Here is a 10170-nt window from a genome sequence, read left to right as displayed (position 1 = left end):
GGTCCCCAGGTAAATACAAATCACTTGCACTTGGAATACTTTTAAAAGAGAATATCACACTCAAAAACGCTACTGACGTATTTCTCCGTTAAAAGCACAATACTACCCGGGGACTCGAGGCTATTATGTCCATAGAGATCTGGAGGAATGACCTGTATCACGTCGTGACCCCCATTGTCGTTTCACTATCGTTTCTACGATACAGGAGGAGCCGAGCACTCGTGCGCGGCGGGTCATACAACGCATGACGTATGGCAAATTAGATTTAAACCGTTCTGTGTACATTTGTAAATGCTGATTTAATTTCTATTTTAATAATAATGGCAAGTTGAAGTATTTAAAGTTAATGTGTAGAAATTAGTTGTTAGTACTTCAAATCTTTATATTATCTTCACGATTACTTTAAAATCAAAACTTGACGCGATTTCGATCCTTCAGCAGCTCGGCAAGAACAAAGAAGCATTATTGGATGCGCGACGCGGCCTAGTAGTGCATCGCGCTACAAAGATTAAACTTAAAGGCATATAATTATAATACAACTTACCTGGGGGCCTCAGGCTATCATGTTCATAAACATATAGAGATTAGGCGGAATGACAGGCTGAGCGCGGCCCAGTAAAATACAACGTGTAGCAAGTAACCACTGAGGGGGCCGGGGTTCAATAATTGCGATATATTATTATATGGCTTGTAGGTTTATAACGGCTTAGTGGCTCAGTTGGTTAATCCGCCTGGTATTGCTTGAGGTACCAGTTTCGATTCCCGACTCTGTCACTAGCCGGCCGTGGGGTGAGCGTCGTCGACGCTCAGCTAAGGATCCTGAGTGGTCTATGCAGCCCCCGGTCCACTCAGCCAAATACTCGAGAAATCGGGTGTGAGGGTTAAATGAGGAGCTGCCCATTGCAGCAAAGTCTCGGGCGAAGAAAGTATGGTACACACTACCTTAACCGTCACTGGCCTAATGTATAATTGAATCCTTCGGCTTCCTGTAATTGGCTGGTTACACACTTGGCTGGTTACACATTGTGTACAATGTTGAATGTGGCTGTTGGAATGTCCGAAGTAAAATAAGTGTTGAGATTTAAAAAAACCTACCAAGACGCGCGCCGAGTTGGACGATCGTCGACGGTATTAATTAATCCAAATATATTAGTATTTGGAACAAATATTTTACGAGTATCACCCGTTAAATTATGGCGCGCTATTGCTATATTGTATATCTGATATCTCCCGCGAAAACACATTCAATTTGATACGTATGAAAAAGTTTCAAAACTTGCTTTATTTTGCACTATTATGTCACCGTGTACGTGAACGATGATTAATCACAGCCACGTGACTTTTTGAACCCATTCTCTAAGTGTCATTGAATGAATATTCGAAACTCTAACCCGCCAATCTGATCACAACCCAAACCCAACACCTAATAAAACATATGTAAAAGCACATGCTGAAACCCTAACCCTAACGAGAAATTAAATTTAGACCAAATCTTGTAGTACGATGCGTTACTGGGCGGCGCCGCGCACTCAATTATGAGTCTCGCAACCACAGCTAGATCGGCCGCGAAATGCGCAACTGGGCCTCGCCGCGAGCTTGGAGCTGCGATGAATTGACATCGTCAATTAAACATAATTGCTACCCGCCCTGTATCTGCTGTAACCAGCAACTTGAACCCAAGTTCTGGAAGACAGGAGCAGATAGAGGCTAGTAAAAGTTTCACATCACTCTCGATCGACGGATGTCATGTTACACTTACTCCACCGCTGCGCGCAGTGTTGTGACCCCTCTTCGTCTTATTTTACACATATTTGGACGTTGCCAATTTATTCCATTGATAAATTTAAAGTTTTAACATTTTTATACCAAATTCTTTTTTAATTTGGTTCTAAAACGATAAAGCTTGCTTTTTGTGAAACTTTAATGTACTTTCGTAAAATAATTTTGATGTGGCAGCGATTTAAAAAAGAAATTAGTTAAAAATGATACAAAAAAATTGGACATTTTTTGATATTAAAACATGTATAACTTGGGCTGTGTTGACAGTAGAAAAATTAATTAACCTCTATCCGACAGCTTTAAAAGTTTTCTAGGCGCCGCGCAAATCCACGCGCGCATTTTAGCGTGTCAAAATCGTTTAAAACTAGAATTAGTTGATGAAGGAGCATAATGCAGATCATACGTTGTACGTGTACGTGGTGTGATCATTATAATTTCGCGCTATTTCTTGTTTCTACACTCGCTTTGAACTTTGGCTTTAACAGCAGTTATCGACTTTGCTGTATTACATAGTGTACTTGGTACATAATTTATCAAAAGGGCTCGTGTTACTTTAAAGTTTAACATCACTTTTGAATTTCACGAAAGCAGATAAAAGGTAGGTTTTCGTTGAATCAAAGTAAGCTAATATCAATTAGAACGAGTATAATTGTTTTACTTTACTTAGCCAGTCTTGTTATATTAAACTATTACTTTTGAGCTTGAAAACAGACAAAACTTTGCTTATTTGTTTGTTTATTATTTTGTTTGTTATCAGAGAAAGAAGACAATATTACCTCTCGATTATTTCAGGTGAAGCTAAAACATAAAAGCGCTGAAAGACCAAGAAGCATCTCCTAAAGAGCTGTTGAATCAGCACGCTGAAGAAGTACAGAGACTGGCGAACAAGCTGGGCGCCGATAAACTCAGACAGCAGCAAACACTTCAAGTGAGCTTCGTGACGTTACCGTCGTTGTGACGTCATTGTCGATGTTGATCGAATGAATTTATTTGTATTCTAGAGATTCTATTTTAGCATTTGACAAGTAACAACTTTGGCTCTGTTTACTGTGCTGTAATGCAGTGAACGACCGGGATTCCCGGCGCCGGGGGAGGTGTTTATTCCCGGCCCCGGCCAATTTTGAGTTTTTGGCCGGGAATTATAGATTAAAAAGTCACCTAAGAACATAAAAACTACTGTCTTATTTGACCCACAATTTCATACTTACATTTACAACTTATCTTATATTGGTAAGGGATCAATTAGCCGAAGTTAAAATGGAAAGTGCCAATTTTACTTTAAAGTCTGAAGCACTGAGCGTGAAAAGTGATAATATGGACTCTAAAAGTGCCTGTTTCTTAATACTATGGTGTTCCGCCTCACTTCTATACTCCTATAATCGAGCACAGGACTTGACAAGCCCACTAAAACAAGTTGTGTAAAAAATACCACCAGTTCACGGCCCAACTACATTGTTTATTTGTACACCCAATGAATTATTCCTTATACGGCGCGGAACATTCCTGGCCTAACGTGTGTGCCGTGTTTCTCCGCACTATCAGTTGACTACCACTCATGTAGTTGACTGCCACTGTACTCACATTTATGTGTTACTTGTTTTTACGTGTTAGATTTAAATTGCTCGTGATTAGACACACGTTTGGTGAAAGGGGAGGGGATAGTTTTCACTTTTCAGACAAGGGAAGGGGCAAGGAAACGTGTTATTACTTGATTATTGATTTTTCACGTTATAAGTGTGTGCTCACGTTTCCCGAGGGGTGTAAATCTCGTTACGTGTTCAGTAATTATGTGTTTTATAAATACCCTACTGTTTACACTTTTTAAATCCCTTGAAAGCCAACAATATAATCCACAAAACTGACTCTTGGCACTCATTTCAGGATTTAAAACGGCCAAATAATGTGTTTTATAAATACCCTACTATTTAAACTTTTAAAAACCACTTTAAAGCCAGCAATATAATCCACAAAACTGACTCTTGGCACTCATTTCAGGATTTTAAACGGCCAAATAATGTGTTTTATAAATACCCTACTATTTAAACTTTTTAAATCCCTTTAAAGCCAGCAATATAATCCACAAAACTGACTCTTGGCACTCATTTCAGGATCCTAAACGGCCAAATAATGTGTTTTATAGATATCCTACTATTTAAACTTTTAAAAACCACTTTAAAGCCAGAAATATAATCCACAAAACTGACTCTTGGCACTCATTTCAGGATTTAAAACGGCCAAATAATGTGTTTTATAAATACCCTACTATTTAAACTTTTAAAAACCACTTTAAAGCCAGCAATATAATCCACAAAACTGACTCTTGGCACTCATTTCAGGATTTAAAACGGCCAAATAATGTGTTTTATAATTACCCTACTAAATACTCAGCACACCTACCACATATTGTACTCTTGGATTCGTCCGGATGAATTACTTTTAAGCATTAACAATTAATGTCTCACGATTAAAGAATAACGAAAAGTCTTATTGTGGAATTTATGCATTTCTTATAATGATACTTTCAACTTTTTCAGTTTAGAATTCTACAAAATAAGAAATCTTTCTGAAGCAGCTAGTCCTAGGTGGACGCAAAGAATTAGGAAGCTTCCAGTATCGAAGATTGCCCTCATCTACGTAAGTTCCGAATTTCATAAACTTCTGGAATAGTCATTTAGTTACCAAGATGTGATTTGGTACAGCTTCGGCTGGTGATACACTTTCTCTGGCGCAGGACTAACCCCCCTACAGCATGAGCAAGTATAGTGCCTTGGCACAGTGTGGCTTAGGGTTAATGAAAAGGAGATTAGCACCTCAGGCCATCCCAACACCGGGAGTGACCTAGCCTCGTATCTTGTTGTTGTATGTACATGAGTAGATTAACGATAAACATCAAACACGTGTCAATTAATTGTCTGTGTACATGAGTGAATATTGAATGTGAATTGTATAATTAGGGTTTGATGACATGCTTTATACCCCCCCCCCCCCCCCTCAAGTGTGGAAATTACGCAGAGAAAACGTGTGTCAAAACGCATGTCAAAATGTTTGTCTTGAGACTTATTTCATATTTAACATAATTCTGGCAATTATACAATTCCGTCCCTAGAGTCACTAAGTCTACGTCTATTAACTTTATCAGTCACGTAACCTCGGGACACTCCCCATCACGTGTAACTTGTAATGGTAACGTTGTCATGGTAACAGAAATGTGTTTTCAGGCTGAGCAGGAAGCTGTACAACAACCGGTCTGACAAGTTACAAGTGGTGGACCTACATCATCTAGAATCTAGATGTACAGGTTCGTTCATTTACTGATTGATAGCTATTTTAATGAACTTATTTATTTAGATTTATGACGTGTTTCTCAATTGACAATTTTATATCCTCGAGATAATGAAAAATGTAAAATTCTATGAAGGATACATTTTTAATGTTCAATTACATAAATGAAAAACGTAAGTTGACTAAATCGCTGCCTGTATTTGGATTATTTGAAAAAATCAATTTGGTGTGACCACAGTACCATAAGTCGCACTGAGCATAAAACCTGTGAGCGAATCACCATACTTAAAGAGTGTGTGCCAGCTCATGTCCGTCTTCATCTTCTTCCACGGTTTCTTCCATTCTCCAAAACCAATCCCTGCCCTGCTGTACGGCTGGACCATTCCTCTCACCTCTTCGACTTCACAGACTAAGTCCCTCTCAGCACAATCTAGTTCCTTGTCTGGTCTCCAAACTCTCCCTGACCTGACTTGCGGTTAAATCGCCCTTATCATGTCATCAAAAAACTGCTGGTAGGACTGATGGAGTATCGGACAGGCTGCTGATGGGCAAGGCCACACTAAATGGTTGACTAAATAAGCAGATGTTACTCCGTGTATGGCCTACACCCTGCCACTTCCTCAGAAAACTGTTGTTGTGCTGCCTCTGCTCTAATCCACCGACCCAGGAACTTGATTGGCTTTTCCGCTACGTTTGGAATCACCGCTCCCCCTAGACACAGACTTTCTTCGACGCCTCCACTTCCACTGTTCTCTTCATACCATTCTACTTTTCATATACTTCATCCGGGCACTTGTCAAACAACTGGATGGATGATCACATCATTAATTATACGGCACTAATTGGTGATATAATTTGACCCCCTAATATAAATAATTGGGGTTCCCCTTTGTCGTGGGAATTTTGGGAATCACTTGAATTGTTATACCAAATGTGTCTGTCAACTTTGGAGTTCCTAGTATAAAGTGTTCTCGCTTTATGGCGACAATAATCAAAACTAAAAGGAGAGGGTGACGTGCCACACCCTCTGAAATCAATGAAATTTGGCCGCTAGACTGAATGTAATATTTCAGTTAACAACTCTACCTCGATTCGATGCAGTGGGAGAGGTTGAAGTTGACGTTCGAGCAGTCACCCTGGCGAACAAGAAATCTTTCAGGCCAAGAGGTTAGGTGACTAGAAACTCAATCACTATATCCGTGAAACTTGTCGGGAGCACTGTTATGTGAGTTATTTTACCTTCTAATTTCCAATGAGCATGAAAATTACCCAGGTTCATGGAATGCACGAAAATGAACAAAAATTAAGAATCTCCTAAAACTAAAAGTGCTCAGAACGGTTGAAAACTGGCCGGAAAGCGTTTAGATTGGTCCTAGGACCACTCAAACCAAGTTTGGGGATCACTGCATGTCCAAAACCGATGTAACCAATGTTCCAAAATGTTCCAATTTTGTCCCAATAACTCGTTCACCAGCATGCGCTGTGACCATCATGGTCACGGCGCAAGATGCGCGCATTTTAAAATGGCGGGAACACATTTTAATTGCCATTGTACATTGTAGTGCATAATGGGGTGTGTGGTCTGATACTTGATAGTAGACAGAGGTTATATTTGAAACATTCCCGGTGCCTTCAACTGTTCTTTACTGTGCATGCACTGACTATTTGATTGCTTAAAGTTAAACGAAAAGGCGAGCCTTCAAAAACATTAGTTTCAATCTTTTCATAGTTTTATGATGCAAATATAATTTGTCCATTTACATAACTGATAATACCCCCAATATCTTTTCAGTTGTGGAGGTCGGACCGAAACTGTAATCAGACACTAAACATTGACGAGGACCAATTACTCTACTCCTTCAATGATTAATAAAGATCGCTGATTGCTTTAACTAATGCATAGTGTTAAAATGAAAGAGAAATTGTTGAGACGAAAGAGAAAAAGGCACTCATTTATTTATAGTTTTATGTCTTGACAATGATATTCGAAAGCTAATTTTAAAAACTGGCTCTGAACCCTTGCTAAATGATTTAGGAAGGTGTACGGGATAAATATGCCTGTAGACATCATTTTCAGTGGGTTTTATGAAGTTTATGATTAGGGTATATTTTGGGACTGAAATAAGCGCAAGACCTTCGACGTTTCTATTGCTACTGTTTTTTTAATTTAGCAAATATACAAACAAATTTTATACTGTCGTAAAGATAAAATATTTAGTTATCGGATAGAGACTTGAAAATTAAGTATTACAATAACCAAGCTAAAATATTCAATGTTAAACTCAACAAGAATTGCGCCCGTTGTTTCGTTTCGGCGGACGCTAGATTTCCATTTCACATCACAATGCTGGCAAGCATTACCGTCGCCCTTATATCCACAATACTATTTACCCCCTATACTATTATATCCCCTTTATTGATTTCCAGGCATTAAGACTCATCGAAAGTAGATCAGCAGGTACATTTAAGTTCAAAACATTCTAATTCAATGTTAAAGATGACAGGAATAAGAAATAGTTATGTGGAGGTTTTTAAGAAATTTGCGCAAAATACGCGCCAGCATGTTATACGAAATTAGGTAAAAAACCCAAAATCGCCATATTCAGGTGCCTTAAAAACCATGTTAAAATTGAGTTAGAGATCTGAAACTTTGCAGGGCGTCTAGACCTTGTCCAAATCGACTGTTAAAAAAATTTCATGTTTCAGGAGTATTGGGAAGTGGGTTTTCTGGAACCCCTGTTTTACAACAGATTGTCGTGAAGTATAGTATATAATATGTATATATGTATAGACGCTTTGGCAGTCAATTATAGCCTACATTTAAGTGTCCATAGATTCAAAAGTATAAAAGATACAGTCATTTCGAACCACAGGTTTTAAAGATAATTGTTTATACTTTAGTTTACACTATATTGAAAAATAATTTATCGTCATAATCATCACTTGATGACGTCATCAATTTAAGTGTTTTTAAAACTTGATTTTTGACAAAGTAACAACTTTTCAAATCGATATTACACCATTAAAAAGTAATTTTATTCAAAATCTGAGGACATTTTCATCTTAGATAATTGTTCAAGCATTCTGAAAATCTACCGGAAAAGTTTCCTACCTTACTCCTTCATAAAGATATTCGCTATTGAAGTTAGTGCTTTTTTGAAGAATAATTTTATAAAAACACAAAAGTTGTGAATTAGTATTCTCTGGTGTTGGACCATCCCTTGGGTTGTGGAGCTCAATTTTGCTTCCTAAAGGTCTAAATTGTGTTATAGACTAGTTTTAAAGTTAAAAATCGAAAAGTTGCACACGTGGGGACACGCCCAAATTGATTTAAAATAGCTTATATCACTGAAAATTGTTATTTTCACGATTTTTATCAACTTTGGAGTCCCGTTGTGATTCAAGTTCTTGTTGAAATCTTCTGAAACTTTGCATGCTTATTAAACTATATATTAAATACCACTATGCAAAATTTTACGGCGATTCAATATTGTATGCGCACGCAACGTCCGCTCAAAGTTTGTACGTGCGAAAGGTGAGAATTTTGCTCATTCGTGATATCGAATATATTCTGCTTTCCCACGATATTTAAATGGCATTATATATGAATTAAATGCCAACTTGAATGAATAAAAAGTGCCATATTCAGTCTGTTATCGACAGATATACCTACCTAAACACAAGGAAACGTTTTCAAAGGTAAAATTTCGAAATCGTTGAAATTACCTCCTTATTAATGAAGTTTCGACTTTGTAAATTATCCTGACATTATAATCAAAAAGAGATGATATCTGACCAAAACCCATAATCATGGGTAGAGTGAACCGCTGCCAGTGTCTCTGATCTTTTCCAAACAAAAGGAAATGATATTAATTTGAGGAACCGTCCGCAAATGCAAATTGATACCGAGAATGAAATCGGTCGCTCGCTTTTCCCATTCATTCACGGCTTACGAATTGTAATAAAGCTTATTGAATGGGAAAAGCGAGCGACCGATTTCATTCTCGGTATCAATTTGCATTTGCGGACGGTTCCTCAAATTAATATCATTTCCTTTTGTTTGGAAAAGATCAGAGACACTGGCAGCGGTTCACTCTACCCATGATTATGGGTTTTGGTCAGATTTACTATAAATTTAAGTATAAGCTCCAATCAGCTCACTTCAATCTTCATGATAATAATATTGATAAATTATGCATCAAATACGGGAAACACTTGAAATTCTGTTCAATTGCCGTAGAACTTAACTTGTATCTGTAATTCAAGAAATTATCAGCAAAGGTAAACTATACTCGTGTACACATCAATACACTACGCGTGCCACGTACAAATTGGGCGTATTAACCAATAGTAATATTATACATTACATGCATCATATACATTAAAACACAGTCGCGCCGCGCATTCATAGATCACAGGCTATCTATACATCACATCTCCGCAAGCAATCCTCGCGCGCGCCCAACTTTTTCGTTGCATGGTAACGAACGGAAGGAAGGACACACGACATATTTAAACCCACCTATCTCGTTCTCCAAAATCCACGTTTTTCTGCAAAAACCTCCATTCGTAACCTTTCACTATTGCCTTTTTTCAAAAGGGTGAAAAGGAAAAAATTTTCACGCGTTTATGAAGAAATATTTAGTTCTGCGCGTAGTTTTTTGGTCACATCTACGGCAAATTTTCGCCAATTTTGTTCATAATTTCAAAATGTTATTTAGTAGACAAATTACTTTCGGACTACATCCATATTGTTTATTTAAGTCTAAAAGAAACCACATTTATTTGACTTCAAAATTGTTCAATCTGAATACGAGCTAATTACGACGAAAGGAGGTCACGACACTGCGCGCAGGAGTGTACTCGTCTAAATTTCTTCGAAGTAGCTCGCGCCGCTTTTTACTTGTCATACGTTGTATGACCCGTCGCGCACGAAGTGCACGGCTCCCCCTGTATAGTGAAACGACCGTGGGGGTCGCAACGTGATACAACTTTTTACTGGGCCGCGCTCGGCCTGTCATTCCGCCGCGCCGAATCTCTATGTTTATGAACATAATAGCCTGAGGTCCACAGGTAAGCCGCTTTCTTGTTTCTTCTCGAGGCAAGTGC

The 10170-nt window shown here is 38.2% G+C and overlaps 1 long non-coding RNA gene across 2 annotated transcripts; it reads left to right on the top strand.

Annotated features, from left to right (window-relative positions):
- The first annotated feature begins 2133 nt into the window (after window positions 1–2133).
- LOC134817723 (uncharacterized) lies at window positions 2134–7338 on the top strand. Of its 2 annotated transcripts, none has more exons than XR_010160559.1 (6): window positions 2134–2377; window positions 2572–2707; window positions 4314–4413; window positions 4998–5077; window positions 6135–6228; window positions 6854–7338. It is a non-coding gene; the product is annotated as an uncharacterized LOC134817723 (long non-coding RNA). The 2 variants fall into 2 exon arrangements; XR_010160558.1 differs by having other exon boundaries at window positions 6135–6286.
- Window positions 7339–10170: the final 2832 nt, after the last annotated feature.

Source organism: Bolinopsis microptera, chromosome 7 (assembly GCF_026151205.1).
Source record: "Bolinopsis microptera isolate Bmic1 chromosome 7, MBARI_Bmic_1.0, whole genome shotgun sequence".
NCBI classification, from domain to species: domain Eukaryota; kingdom Metazoa; phylum Ctenophora; class Tentaculata; order Lobata; family Bolinopsidae; genus Bolinopsis; species Bolinopsis microptera.
Note: the sequence above shows the minus strand (reverse complement) of the source record. Positions and strands in the feature narration are given on the sequence as shown.